Raw genomic sequence first — 14,441 nt, forward strand, 5'->3', positions numbered from 1 at the left:
TCACTCTAGAATGGCAAGATACACCTGAAGGAGGTCGGAGGTTACATCGACCGAGACGTTGTGAAAATAATACTCAAAATGAGAAAAGTACTCTGAAGAATCCAAATAATACGAATTATTTAACTCCCAAAATTTATTATTATTGTTGTTCTTTTTATTGTTGTTATTATTGTTGTTGTTGTTGTTGTTATTATTGTTGTTCTTTTTATTGTTGTTATTATTGTTGTTGTTGTTATTATTATTGTTGTCGTTATCTACTTGCCTCCCCACGAGGGCAGAGTTAGACACAAGGTCGGTTTTTAATGTGGGGAAAATCAAGCTCCCCAAAAAGAGTCACTCTGGGTAGGAACGAAAATTAAAATTGTCTTAGTCATGAAGGATTTCTCCTCTACTGAACAAAGACAGAAAATGTGAAGTATCAGAACAGATACTACATTTTGTTCTTAGCCAAAAGGCCAAGAAGTTGTTATTAATATTGTTGTTGTTATTATTGTAGTGGTATTATTATTTGTTATTGTTGTTATTAGTGCTGTTGTTTTTATTGTTGTTATTATTTTTGTCGTTTTTATTGTTGCTATTATTTCTGCTGTTATTATGGTTATTTTTGTCGTTATTGTTGTTGTTATTGTTGTTATTATTGTTTTTATTATTCTTATTATTTTTGTTGTTGCTATTGTTGTTGTTATTATTGTTTTATTACTATTGTGATTAATTTTGTTGTTATTGTTATTATTATTATTGATGTTATTGTTGTTTTATTATTTTTGTCTTGTTATTGTTGTTGTTATTGTTATTGTGTTGTCATTTTTATCGTTATTGTTGTTATTATTTTTGTCTTGTTATTGTTCTTGTTATTATTATTGTTATTGTTGCTATTATTGATATTATTGTCGTTGTTTTCTTATTATTTTTGTTGTTATTGATGTTGTTTTATTATTTTATTATTATTTTTGTCGTTGTTATTGTTGCTGGTATTGTTATTATTGTTGTTATTATTTTTGTCGTTATTGTTATTATTGTTGTCATTATTTTTGTCATTGTTATTTTTGTTGTTTTATTATTGTTATTATTATTGTCGTTGTTATTTTTATTATTATTGTTTTTGTTTTATTGCTGTTATCATTGTCATTGTTATTATTGTTTTATTATTTTTGCTGTTATTTTATTAATTATTTTTTTACAAAGGAGTCACCACTTACCAATGCCTGGAGGCCATTCGAGGATAAAGATTAATGAGTGTACAGTAGTCAATGGGACAATATTGTAGTAATCGTTAGTAGTGGAAGTTTGTTTAGTTGGATTACTTAAAGTGACGGCTCATCAAGAACTTGTTTATGTTGGACTTGAAGATGACCATATTGTAGTCAGCTGGAAAGCAGGGAAGCAGAAGAGTTCCACAGGCGTGCAATTCTAAGAAAAAAGCTTTGTTCATGGAATCTACGTTTAAGTTTAGGCACAGATAAAGAGTGGGGGGGGGGAATTTTTGATAGTTATTTCTAGCGAAATAAGTGTTTTTTGTGAAAGTTTGGCAAAGGGGGGGCCATAGATATGAGCTCAGACGAGCACTTGCCATGGAAATAATGATAAAGCAGAAACAGGCTTGTACCGTTTCTTCTGTGGGAAAGAGATTGCAGGGAAGAGAAAAGAGTACCCCTCCACTAGGGTACAAATTCTATTTTGAACTCTGTCAACGTAGGATAAGGCTTCCCAGCAGCTCCTACTCAGATGCGGCACGTCTTGGACGTACCTAGCTCTTATACAGGTAGAGAATTGCATCAGCAGTGAGATATCTCTTGAAGCGGTAGAATGATCCCACCATTTTCCTAGAAACATTGGCAACAGATTTGATGTACATGTTCCATTTCAGATCAAGAGTAGTCAGACCCAGAAGCTTGTCAAAACATGGAGCCTCCCCAAAACGTGAGCTATTCATTTCAATTGATGCCAGATGGAGATCAGAGCATTGATGATGTAAAGATAGAAGCTTGGTTTTTAGATTCATTAAAATTAATTAGCCACCTCTTTCCGCATTGTACCATGTGCTCAAGATCCGAGGATAGAGAATCAGAGAGAACTTGATCATTTATAGCCTTTGAAGTGTTGCCATTGATGGTCGTGTTGTCAGCATAAATGTCTACAAATGATCTTAGGATGTGATTTGGGAGATCATTGATATAGATCAGGAAGATGGGCCCAAGATGGATCACTTAGGGACGTTAGCCTTAATACTGTGAGGTTCAGATTTCTACCCATCAAACGCTACTTTTATGAACCTATCAGAGAGAAAAATGATTTAATAATTACGATATTTCCAGTTATACCATAGCTAGAGATATTGTGAAGTAGACCTTTATGCTATACTCTACCAAAGGTTTTTGATATGTCAAGAGCAATTGCCCTAGAAAAGAAGCCTCATCGAGAGATTCATTAATCCTATGAGATGTAACTGTTAGTGCATCTGCTGTAGATTTAGCAGAATGGAAACCATATTGCATGTCACTAAGAGGGTTATTTTTGCTAAGGTGTTGACTACTTTGGGCCAGGTTTCATCAGGGGAGGTTGTTTTTTCAGTGTTATTACATACTAATTTGGAAAGATATTGCAGACTCATTGTGCAAGTAATTTTTTATATAAAGGAGAGTTTTGTTGGTTGGTTGTTTTTGTTTTACGGCATATCAACCCTTTTCAGGCTATTTAATGCCGAATCCAAAGATTTTGAAGAAAGATTTTTTAATAGAATATTCGTTGTTTTGAAGTAGGTTACTATTTAAGCATAGTTGAGACCCTAAAAGGTACTACCACTCCAGGTCAGAGTGGACCTGGGAGCAATGGCAATAAAAGGGTAGCTCCACACTCCCAAAGCCCACAAGCTGGGGCCTCACCACTGAATATAGATTAAGGTCCTATCCAGGACCGAGAGTTTTTGTGTGTGTGTGTGTGTGTGTGTGTGTGTGTGTGCGCGCGCGCGCGCGTGTGCGTCTAGCTAGAGAAATATAGGCTCAGTGAAGGAAAAAGAAGGGGCTGGGTAGAGGAAAGAATTAAGAAAGAGGCGGATTGAGAGAGGTGGAGGAATAGAAGTTTTAATACAAATAGGTGAAACCTTGTCCCGGGCAACGCTGTGTGGCCCTACTTGTCAACAATAATACCCATTCCTGTTTTTTTTTTTTAATTTTTTTTGCAATTTTCAAGATTCATATTAATGGACTTGACCTATCTATTACTAGTGAGGGTACCTGGTGTTGCCCGGATGTGTTGCAGTGGTGTAGTAAATGTGGGGGGAGGGAGAAACAACAGGGTGGTGGAGAGACGTTTAAAAAAAAAAATGGTAGTAGGCTGGAACTGGTAACGCAAACAGAGGAAAAAAAGGTTAAAATTTGGTAGTAGGCAGGCAGGCTCGAACCCGTTTCGCAAAGGAGGGAAAGAAGGTAAAAAAAAATGTAACGTGTTAGCCTTTGTCACTATCGCGCAAGCAGAAGTTGCATGCATCAGATTTAAGCATGATCAATTGAATGAACAATGATTTAAATGCTTTGCTGCTTTTTCAAACAGTTTCGCTTTATACGAAAAAGCCAAGCAAACACCTGAGACAACGACATGGTGGGAATTTTGGTTAACTCGATCAAATAAAAATATAGAGACAGCGTCCATTTGTAAATCTGAGATATTATAATCAGGGAAGTATGCAAAAACTTCTCGCGGAATCTAACTGACTTTAGAACCCGATGCAAAAAGCCTTTCGTTGACATACATAAACTGTTACGAAGTGCATACAAGATCTCATTTCGATTTGTGAAGCTTTTTTTGCAAGAAAGCAACAAAATTAGCAGGAGCAGCGAATACATCGTTGAACACTTCAGTGGCGCGTACATACACCCACACAATTTTCACAATATAAAATATACTCGTCTTGTTTTCACTGACGTGGTTGGAAGCACAGGGATGTTGTGTTTTCAGCCAATCACATCGCAAGGAAAGAGGATATAAAAATATTTTCCCTAACAGCCCTTGCTGGAGCCGGTCTGTCCACTATAAAAAGGGAGCAAACGTGCCAAAATGAGTCAGTCGAGCCCAGAGTCAGAGTCAGTCAACCAGCATGGGGTAATTATTTTAACATAGTTTTTTGAAACAAAGTCTCTTCATCAGCAAAAATATTGGGTTGTTTTTTTAAAGCCACCAAATATTAACCAAATATTATTCGCCTTTTAAGATTCGTAATTATCATCGTCAAAGCATTCATGAATGCTTTCACGATGATAATTACGAATTTTAAAAGGTGAACCATTATAAGATACATCTGCCTTACTTAAAAAATGCTAGGTTTTTATTTGGTGTCGTTAAAAAATCCCTGCCCAATATTTTTGCTGAATGAGGACATTTTGTTTCAAAAAACTATGTTAAAATTATTGTTCATGACTTAATGTCTATCTTAATAAAAACATCATTTCCGAAACGATCGTACAATTTATTGGCTTTGTTGTGTTCCTTCTTATGAAACCGATTATTAATTTTTAATTTTAATTTTAAATTATCAATCATCTTACTAAATATTAAAGTAGCTCTAGGATATATGCCTATCGAGCCTATTATATATCTGCATTACAACGAGCACTGTTCTTTTCTTGTATTTTAATTAAATTAGTAATTTTACAATCACATTAAAATACACAAATACACTCTGCTCTGTAGACTACTGTTCTAATCCCCTTTAAATTTATATATATATATATATATATAGTCATTCACATACAGTACTGTTTCGCTGTTTCACAGCTCATCAGTGTGGCTAGACAAGCAACTACCTCAATCCAGGATCGAAACAGCTTTGTTTTTTTTTTTTTCAAGACTAAAGTCAATAGGCATCTCCTGTCTTTGCAATAATCAGCTTTCGTTCTTGTTAGCTCCTTACATTAAATGGCTTCATAACTTGTCTGGAGCGATTTCCATTAAGAAAAACAAAGAGTACAAAACCTATCTAAAAAAAATACATTTGTGTGAAATTTCATAAAAATCTAACCAGTCATTTAGTCTTGTGGGGATTGATGAGAGTTGGCTGTGAACTGGATGTTGACACATCCATCGTCAGAGATTGAATAAGAAAACATCTTGTATGCACTGGTTTGACGTTGCGCTTCCGGTTGAATAAAAGAAAAATAATAATAAAAAAATGATTGTGAACGAATGGGAAGCATTGGTGCCTTTTATAAAACCCGTCGACTTCTATCGCCACAGGAAGCCCCCGGAAAGATATAAAAGCCCAAGATTTTATGAACCAGGGAGAAAATTCAGGAGGAGGATTCGAGAAGAGAATTCGTCTCACTCCGTCAGTGAACATACGGATGGATTCTGTCACCAAACCTTAAGAGATGTGAAGAAGAAAAGAAAGACCTCGAAGTGGACTGAAGCCAACTCTGCTCCCATGTTATGGGTGTTATAAAATAGCTCGAGCGTATGGAAGCAAGGAGAACAAACGAAGTAATTTGGTTTCAACCTTTATTGAGGGTCAAAGTGAATAAGCATATATATCCTCAATCAAAGCCGGAACGGTCAGCCGGGTGTCAGGAAGGCCGGAATATGGATTAGAGAGGTAGGGATCCTGGCCTGATCAGGTTCGGGCAGGTACAGGGGCTTAGATGCTGGAACGGTCTAGGGATGACGTCTGGGACTGGAACAAGCGGTGATATGGTGACTAGGCGCTTTGAATCAAACTGCTGTCGCTGAGCTGCCGCTGCTACTGCTGGATGGAGCTGAAGGAGACGGCTATTGCTGCTGTCGCTGCTGCTGCTAGAAAGTTGAGGGGAACGGCTGTTGCTGCTGCTGCTAGAGGTTGAGGGGAACGGCTGTTGCTGCTGCTGCTGTTGGAAGGTTGAGGGGAACGGCTGTTGCTGCTGCTGTTGGAAGGTTGAGGGGAACGGCTGTCGCTGAGCTGCTGCTAGATGGAGTTGAATGGAACGGCTACTGCTGCTGCCGCTGCTGCTGCTAGAAAGTTGAGGGGAACGGCTGTTGCTGCTGCTGCTGTTGGAAGGTTGAGGGGAACGGCTGTTGCTGCTGCTGTTGGAAGGTTGAGGGGAACGGCTGTCGCTGAGCTGCTGCAAAGAGTTGAGGGGAACAGCTGTGTCCGCTTCTACTGGTAGCGAGGCGACCTGCTCTGGCTGGCGATCTGCTGGAAGACTGACTTTCTCTTTGACGGCCGGCTTATTTATACAGCACGTGCGGACGTAGTAAAAGGCACATCGGCTCCGGCGTCAAAATGGCCGTCGTATTTTTTATTTGTGTTTGTTTTTTGTGCTTTAATGAATTGTAGAGAATTATCTGTTTGGTGTGTGTATGCATGTGTTACGTCGATTTAAAGCTGAGAAAGTTGTGAATGTAACCTAGTCGGTGTCGTATTGTTGGGGTGTTTTGTGGAATCATTATTTGCGTTTTTATGCTATCTGAGTTGCGTTTACGGTAGTGTCTGTGATTTTTTATTTAGGTTTTTTCTTTTGCTGTGCAACTTTCTCTGGAGGTTTTCTATGTTGAAGTAAGGTGCGAGTTATTTTAATGATGTGTGTATCTAAAGAGATGGGATTTAAAATTGTCCTGTGTATTTATTGTGTTTGACTACGTTGTAACGGCGAACAGATTTGTCTTAGGGTCGCCATTGTTGCTGCCGTCATTGCCTTGCTGATTTCCGGTTTATTCATGGAAATGTGGAGAGATATGCGAATATAACAATGCTCCCCCAGATCTCGATCATATTTACATGATAAAGTCTCTGAAGCGTGTAGGGAGTTGTCCTCTTGTTGTTCTGGCTGGTAATCTCCTGGGTTGGCCAGCTTGTGAGGATGGCGTCCGATTCTCGTCCGGATTGCATGTGGGGCCGTTCGTGGAATGCTGTTCGTCGGTGATGCTGGGTGGGGGTGGGAGGTTTGTGATAGACAGGTGCGGCGGGCGTGGTGCTATTCGTCGGATGTGCGCCCGGTGTACCCAGGTTGTGATGCCACTCTCATCTTGTACTTGGTACATCAAGCTGTTGGTTTTGGTGATAGTGAAGCTTCCTATCCATTGCATGTGTGTTGATTTGGCCATGGCTGATTGAGGACGGTGAAGTAGGACCTTGTCTCCTACTTGTAGCGGGTTCTCGTGGGAGAAGTGCTTTTCGCGGTTCTCCATTTTATGATCTGCTTCATCATTGGCCAGGGCGACACGGTGATGAACCTGTCTTAGCAGGGCGTTGATTTGCATGCCATATGCACCTGGGTCATCGCTCCTGGCTTCCCTTCTGTGGGGTGTTGGCAAGCCGATGCTAGGGTGGCGGCCCGTGACTGTGAAATGCGGGGAGACACCGGTGGCGTTGTTGATTGTGGCGTTCATGGAAGACACAACAGATTCGAGAACATCTGTCCACTCGCAATTCCTGTCTTCACACAGCATGTAGATGGCGTTCTTCATTGTTCGATGTTGTCTCTCTATGTTCCCTGAGCTTTGTGGGCGCCACGGGCAATGCAGTTCCTGTGTGATGGCCATTTGTTCGCAGAACTGTCGATAGACTTCCCCTGTGAAGTGTGTACCTCGGTCGGAGGACACTATGCGTGGGATTTCTCTGTGTCGGAGGAAGAACTGGTATAAACCACGGGCGGCGTCGATGGCACGGTCTCTTGCACATGGTATAGCTGTGAGATGCCGGCTGAAGCTGTCCAGTATCGTAAGTATATATCTTTTCCCCTTTGAGTTGGACATTGTGACAAAGTCAACAAAGACGAGTTCAAATGGTCTCTTACCCCGCTTGCAGTGGCCCATGGGCCAGCGGGTGCGTCTGCCATAATTTCCCTTGCATTTTGCACATGTGATGCAGGAGTCAGCATAAGCCTTGATGTCGTTGTTCTTGGACTCCCACCAGTAACCGGAGAGGAGTTCCTGCATCCGTGTTATGCCTGAGTGGTTGTTGGCGTCGTGTGCTTGATGCAGGTATTTGGGTCTGAGCTTGTATGGTACGACCAGCCTAGGGGTATGTTTGTGGTCTCTTATCATTAGGACCGTGGTTCCTGGTTCTAAGAAGAATTGATGTAGCTTTCTCTTGAATAACTTAGCTCGGTGGTCATCGGGGTCAATTTGTGGGCCGTCCGGGTATGATGTTTGGAGTGCATGTATGATTCCGGCCAGGGTGTCATCCTTCTGTTGTTCGGTTGCAATATCCAGGTGTTCACAGATTTGTTCAGCAGGAATGGAGGAGTTGGTGTGGTATGCGAAAAACGCGTCGCTGATGCGTCTTTGCGTGTGGGCGTTCCGTGGTGTGTGCGTCTTGGGAATAAGTTTCAGACTGTCGATGTCATTGATGCACCATGATGGGACGTAGATGCGTAAGCTTGAGCCATCCAGTATGAATGTCCTTCCTGCTGGATTGGGGTCGCTGGGAGTCTTGATCTTCTTCTGTCCACAGCCTCTGCTGAGCATATCAGCCCAAACGTTAGATTCGCCCTCCACGTATTCTAATACGAATTTGTAGCACGATATCTCATCCTGCCATCTTCGTATTTTTGCATTGTTGAATTCCCGTTGGTCAAGATATGTCAGAGATTTGTGGTCAGTGAACACCACGAAGGGACGGTTACGTAGAAAGTAGTCAAATTTCAGTATCGCCCACTTCACTGCATATGCCTCGCGTTCCGTTGTAGACCAGTTTTGCTCTGTTGTATTGAAGGAGTGGGACGCGACTCCGACAATGTTCTTCTTCCCGTTGCTGGACTCTTGCATCAGGATTGCTCCGCATGCGACATCACTGGCATCAGTAGTGAGCGTGAAGGGCATGGAGAAGTCTGGAAACGAGATAACCGGCGGGGAGGATAATCGGTCCTTGATCTTCCTGAATGCTCTGTCTGCATTCTCGGTCCAGTGGAATGGCTTGTTGACCTTGTTGAGCTCGTGTATAGGGGCCATGAGTTTTGAGAACATGCTTGATCTGATCTGTTCATGAAGGCGCGTCTCAAGGAATTGTCTGATCCAGACCAAGCGGCCGATGAGACTTTGGAGTTCCTTTCTTGAGGTTGGGGGTTTCATTTCTCCTATGGCACGAACATATTCGGGGTCGGCCTTGAACCCTTCGCTGTTTATTATGCGGCCGAGAAATTTGGCCTCAGGTGCGAGGAAGGAGCATTTGTCTGGGTTCAGCTTAAGTCCAAACTTTTGGAGGGCCATGAACAGTTGTTCTAGCGCGATGATGTACTCCTTGAATGTCTTAGCATGCACCAGGTTGTCGTCGATGTAAGATGATATGTTGCTGCGAGATGTGACCGTGGCTAAGGCCTCTGCTACGCAACGGGAAAAGATTTGTCCGGCCGAAGTGAGACCAAAGGCCAGGCGTGTGTACTGGTAGCATTTGTCCTTCCATGTGAAGGCTGTTTTGTGCCGGTCCTGCTCATCTATTTCAATCTGCCAATATCCACTACGCAGATCCAGGGATGCAAAATACCTGTTGCCCTTGCCGATTTTGTTGAGCAGGTGATCCATCCTGGGTATTGGGTAGGGGTCCAGATCGACTAGCACTTTGTTTAGTGTTCTTTTAAAGTTTGCAACGACGCGAATTGACCCATTTTTCTTACGTACGGCGAATACTGGACTGTTGAAACCTTTGGGGTCGCTGCAGGCTTCAATGATGCCTTTGCTTGCCATGCGGCCAATCTCGGCATTGACCTCCTCTTCCAGGGCTTGAGCAATCGGATGTTGTTTTTGGCTGCGTGATTGGCCGTTGGTTGGTATCCGAATGGGACGGATGAATGTGCCCTTGTCGCCATTCTCAGTACCGATGATGTCGGCATAGCGGATTAGTAGGTTGGTGGTGGCCTCAAGTTCATCACGGTTGGGATGGTTTGGTAGTGTGAGTCCTGTGTTGTGTTTTAGCCATGTAAGCTTTTCATCCAAGGTGTGGAGTTCGGGATGGGGTCCGATAGCTAGGTAGTCCTGGATGACCTTGGTCTGGGAGTCGTCTGTGGGACTGTTTGGTGACGACGTTTGCCGTACGATGTTAGCTGTGTGTGTGGAGCCTCCTTGGGCAAGTGTGCGTTTGAACTCCACTTTCGCTTTTTCGTTGTCGACCGTGTACGAGATGAGGGTATCATGGCATAGGATGTTTTGGCCGATCAGGATTGGTGTAGATTGTGCCGTTATTAGGGCGTTTATGCCACAGAATGCGGGTGTGTTCTGGTTGCCGATTACAATGTCGCATGTTAGTTGGCCAAGCGCGGTAATGCTGCCATTGATGCCCCTCACTTTGACGTCCGAGCGTTTTATGTGCTTTTTGGCTTCGTCTGGTAGTTGTGATGCTGGTATGATGCAGGTCGAGCATCCTGAGTCGAGCATCGCGATGTCTGAGAACTTTGTGTCGCCAATGTAAAAGGTGGAGTAGACAAGTGGTGAATAGTTAGATTGCTCTTGAAAGTTGAAGACGTGATGGCTGATATTGGAGCGGGTCGGGCGGGGCATCACATCTCGTCCTGACCGAAGTGAAAATCCTGGTCCTCTGTCTCCGGCATGTTGTTGCCTGTTGTTGCGACAAGGGCTTGTGTTTGGGTGCGGGGTGGGTGACGGTATCTGCAATTTTGCCTAAAGCAGGATAGGCCTCTGAGGTATCTCTGGCATACAGGGAAACTTACTGTTTGCCTGCGAGCTTCTTGCTGCTGATGTTGACGTTGATCAGTTTTCTTGTGTGCGTCTGTCAAGTTCGAGCGCTTGCGTCCACTAGAGTGGGTGTGCATGTTTGTTATATGGTAAGGTTTTCTTTGTCTCAAGTGGTGCTCTTGAGAGAGGAGTGCGGAGTCTTGGGAATTGGTGACATCGGATTTTATGCCGCGATCCAGGTATCGCTGTGCTTCAGCCGCTATACCAGTTGCCGTATAGTGGTTGTCCATTGTTCTGACGAGGTGCGGGTAGATATTTGTGTTCCATGCTTTCACCTTTTCACTCATAAGCATTGCGCCTATTATTGCTACGAGTCCGTCAACGGATAGTTCATTGTTTCTGTCCTTTCTGTGTTTTGCCTTGATGTGGACGGCCGCTTCCCTGAGTGTGGTTTCGAGTCGACCGGCAAAATCGGTTAGTTTTTCGCCGTCATGTCGTTCTAAGTCCCAGGCCTTGCTTAGATGTTGGAAGGTGGTCATTTGGCTGCCGTGTGTTGTCAGTAGATACTCCTTCAGGTTGTTGAAGGTGGATGTATCTTGTGCAGAATCCAGCATTTGCTGAAATATACCCTGGTCCAGCATGTCTTTCGCGGCCTTGACAAATTCGCCCTCCAGGCTTGGGTATGTTGCTCCCTCCGGTAAGACGTGTATTGCGTATATTTTGGTGAGCGCTGATAAGAACTGGTTTACGTCCTGTCCAGGGCGGAAGGGCTTCTGTTGTCTCATGGCATCCCGAATTGTTTGCTGGCGCATTAGCATACTGTAGTCGCTGCTTGTGTGGGGGTTGGTGGCTGTTGTTATTGCTGTTGATCTCAGGGCGGTTGTCATGGCATCTATGTCATTTCGGATCTCCTGAAGTGCCTCTTCCGATGGTTGTGTTGAGCTTGTCCTCAAGTTGAACAGCAGATGCTTCTGTTCTTTGATCAGTGTGAATAGTTCTGACCGCGTGAAACCCTCGTAGCTGTCTGTACTCATCTTGCTGAACGCTCTGACACCAGTTGTTATAAAATAGCTCGAGCGTATGGAAGCAAGGAGAACAAACGAAGTAATTTGGTTTCAACCTTTATTGAGGGTCAAAGTGAATAAGCATATATGTCCTCAATCAAAGCCGGAACGGTCAGCCGGGTGTCAGGAAGGCCGGAATATGGATTAGAGAGGTAGGGATCCTGGCCTGATCAGGTTCGGGCAGGTACAGGGGCTTAGATGCTGGAACGGTCTAGGGATGACGTCTGGGACTGGAACAAGCGGTGATATGGTGACTAGGCGCTTTGAATCAAACTGCTGTCGCTGAGCTGCCGCTGCTACTGCTGGATGGAGCTGAAGGAGACGGCTATTGCTGCTGTCGCTGCTGCTGCTAGAAAGTTGAGGGGAACGGCTGTTGCTGCTGCTGCTAGAGGTTGAGGGGAACGGCTGTTGCTGCTGCTGCTGTTGGAAGGTTGAGGGGAACGGCTGTTGCTGCTGCTGTTGGAAGGTTGAGGGGAACGGCTGTCGCTGAGCTGCTGCTAGATGGAGTTGAATGGAACGGCTACTGCTGCTGCCGCTGCTGCTGCTAGAAAGTTGAGGGGAACGGCTGTTGCTGCTGCTGCTGTTGGAAGGTTGAGGGGAACGGCTGTTGCTGCTGCTGCTGTTGGAAGGTTGAGGGGAACGGCTGTCGCTGAGCTGCTGCAAAGAGTTGAGGGGAACAGCTGTGTCCGCTTCTACTGGTAGCGAGGCGACCTGCTCTGGCTGGCGATCTGCTGGAAGACTGACTTTCTCTTTGACGGCCGGCTTATTTATACAGCACGTGCGGACGTAGTAAAAGGCACATCGGTTCCGGCGTCAAAATGGCCGTCGTATTTTTTATTTGTGTTTGTTTTTTGTGCTTTAATGAATTGTAGAGAATTATCTGTTTGGTGTGTGTATGCATGTGTTACGTCGATTTAAAGCTGAGAAAGTTGTGAATGTAACCTAGTCGGTGTCGTATTGTTGGGGTGTTTTGTGGAATCATTATTTGCGTTTTTATGCTATCTGAGTTGCGTTTACGGTAGTGTCTGTGATTTTTTATTTAGGTTTTTTCTTTTGCTGTGCAACTTTCTCTGGAGGTTTTCTATGTTGAAGTAAGGTGCGAGTTATTTTAATGATGTGTGTATCTAAAGAGATGGGATTTAAAATTGTCCTGTGTATTTATTGTGTTTGACTACGTTGTAACGGCGAACAGATTTGTCTTAGGGTCGCCATTGTTGCTGCCGTCATTGCCTTGCTGATTTCCGGTTTATTCATGGAAATGTGGAGAGATATGCGAATATAACATGGGCCGAACACTTTCATTTACAAACCGTTGCCTGATTCACACCTAAACCGATAAGTACAAACCAAATGAACATTCTGTTTTTTGCCGATTTCTCTGCACACTGACTTTCCCCTCACACATTCTCGAACATTCTCCTCCACCAACAAACACTGTCCACTTACAGTCCATCTATATATAAAAGCTAAAATGTTTGTTTGTGTGTGTGTGTGTGTGTTTTTTTGTGTATGTGTGTGTGTGTGCGTTTCTTGTGTATGGCCGAGAAAGGCTTTTTTCCGACGCCTTCTCGTGGGTGTCGCTTCTTCTTAAAACTTTTTATATCACATATAAATCATAATATGTACGAGTTAACAACGGGGGTCGCCTGTTTATTTAATTTGCCTGACTTTCAAAAGATAAATATTCCACATATTCGGATCGCTGCATGTTGCTTTCACTTTTCAGTATAAAAACAGCGAAACCGGATTCAAACCGGATGTAAACGTCACCGTCAACTATCTTGCAGTAAAACAATTTGACCTCATTAAAAACTGCGGAATAGCGTGATGTTTGACATTCACTTTTTAATCGCTCTTACATAGACTGTCGCTGTAGCATAGGTGTTCAGGCTCAGCCTATGGGCTCCGGATTGGAGCCGACCTATCACTAAGCCTCCCACCCCCTTATTTTCTTTTTCTATTTTTAAAATCGCTGTATTCTATCATTTTTTTTATATTTAAACAGGGTTAAGTTTCCTTTTTGTTCGCTCTTTACCTGCCCCCCCCCCAAACACACACACCTACAAGCATCCTGTAAACGCCGGGTACCCCCTGCTAGTCAATAAATAAGATAAAACTGCCTTTCTCACTTTTAAAATTGAATATCTGTCTTATTTATTTTATGGGGTCAGATAATTACATGTTAAAATACAAACCTGATAAACCATGAGTCATAGTCTAACAGAGGCGTTACTGTTGTTAGCAGCAGCAACAGCACATGACAGGTAACATTTGCAAATAACCAAGCCGGGTGTGCAAAGTGACGTAATAATCAACCTTCGTTCATGTTAACTCCTTACATCAAGTGGCTTCCATGCCTTGTCTCAAGTGATTTCCATAAAAAAATTGATAACTGCTGTGATGATAGTGATTATGATGGCAGTCATTGTTAACATGCTGTAGTAGGAGGGACATGCTGCTATTACTGCTACTACCATCATGGTATTGAAAAGATGTTGTTCCGTTCAGCAAGGATTCGAGTGAAAAAGGCTGCTGCTAACTTATCAGCGTGTTAGTAAAATGGTGCCATAATATCTAGCAAGGATTTGCTGAGAATTATTCGGTTAGCAGGGATGGGTCTTGTCAGGTGTCAGGGGTCAAGGAGCAAAATCCCTGAATGAGCATCTGTAAAGAAATACACCCTTTTTATACTGCATTTCCAGTTGCTGCTGATACAATGCTTTGATAACATATGACAGTTTGGCTCATGTGACAAAATGCACAGAAAGAATGTAACTTTGTTGG

At 43.2% G+C, this 14,441-nt stretch overlaps 1 pseudogene; it reads right to left on the bottom strand.

Moving 5' to 3' along the window:
• Window positions 1-288: 288 nt before the first annotated feature.
• Window positions 289-467, bottom strand: LOC145255937 (U2 spliceosomal RNA; annotated as a pseudogene).
• Between the last annotated feature and the right edge of the window lie 13,974 nt (window positions 468-14,441).

Source organism: Euprymna scolopes, chromosome 31 (assembly GCF_053919585.1).
Source record: "Euprymna scolopes isolate OS-2025 chromosome 31, ASM5391958v1, whole genome shotgun sequence".
NCBI classification, from domain to species: Eukaryota; Metazoa; Mollusca; class Cephalopoda; order Sepiida; family Sepiolidae; genus Euprymna; species Euprymna scolopes.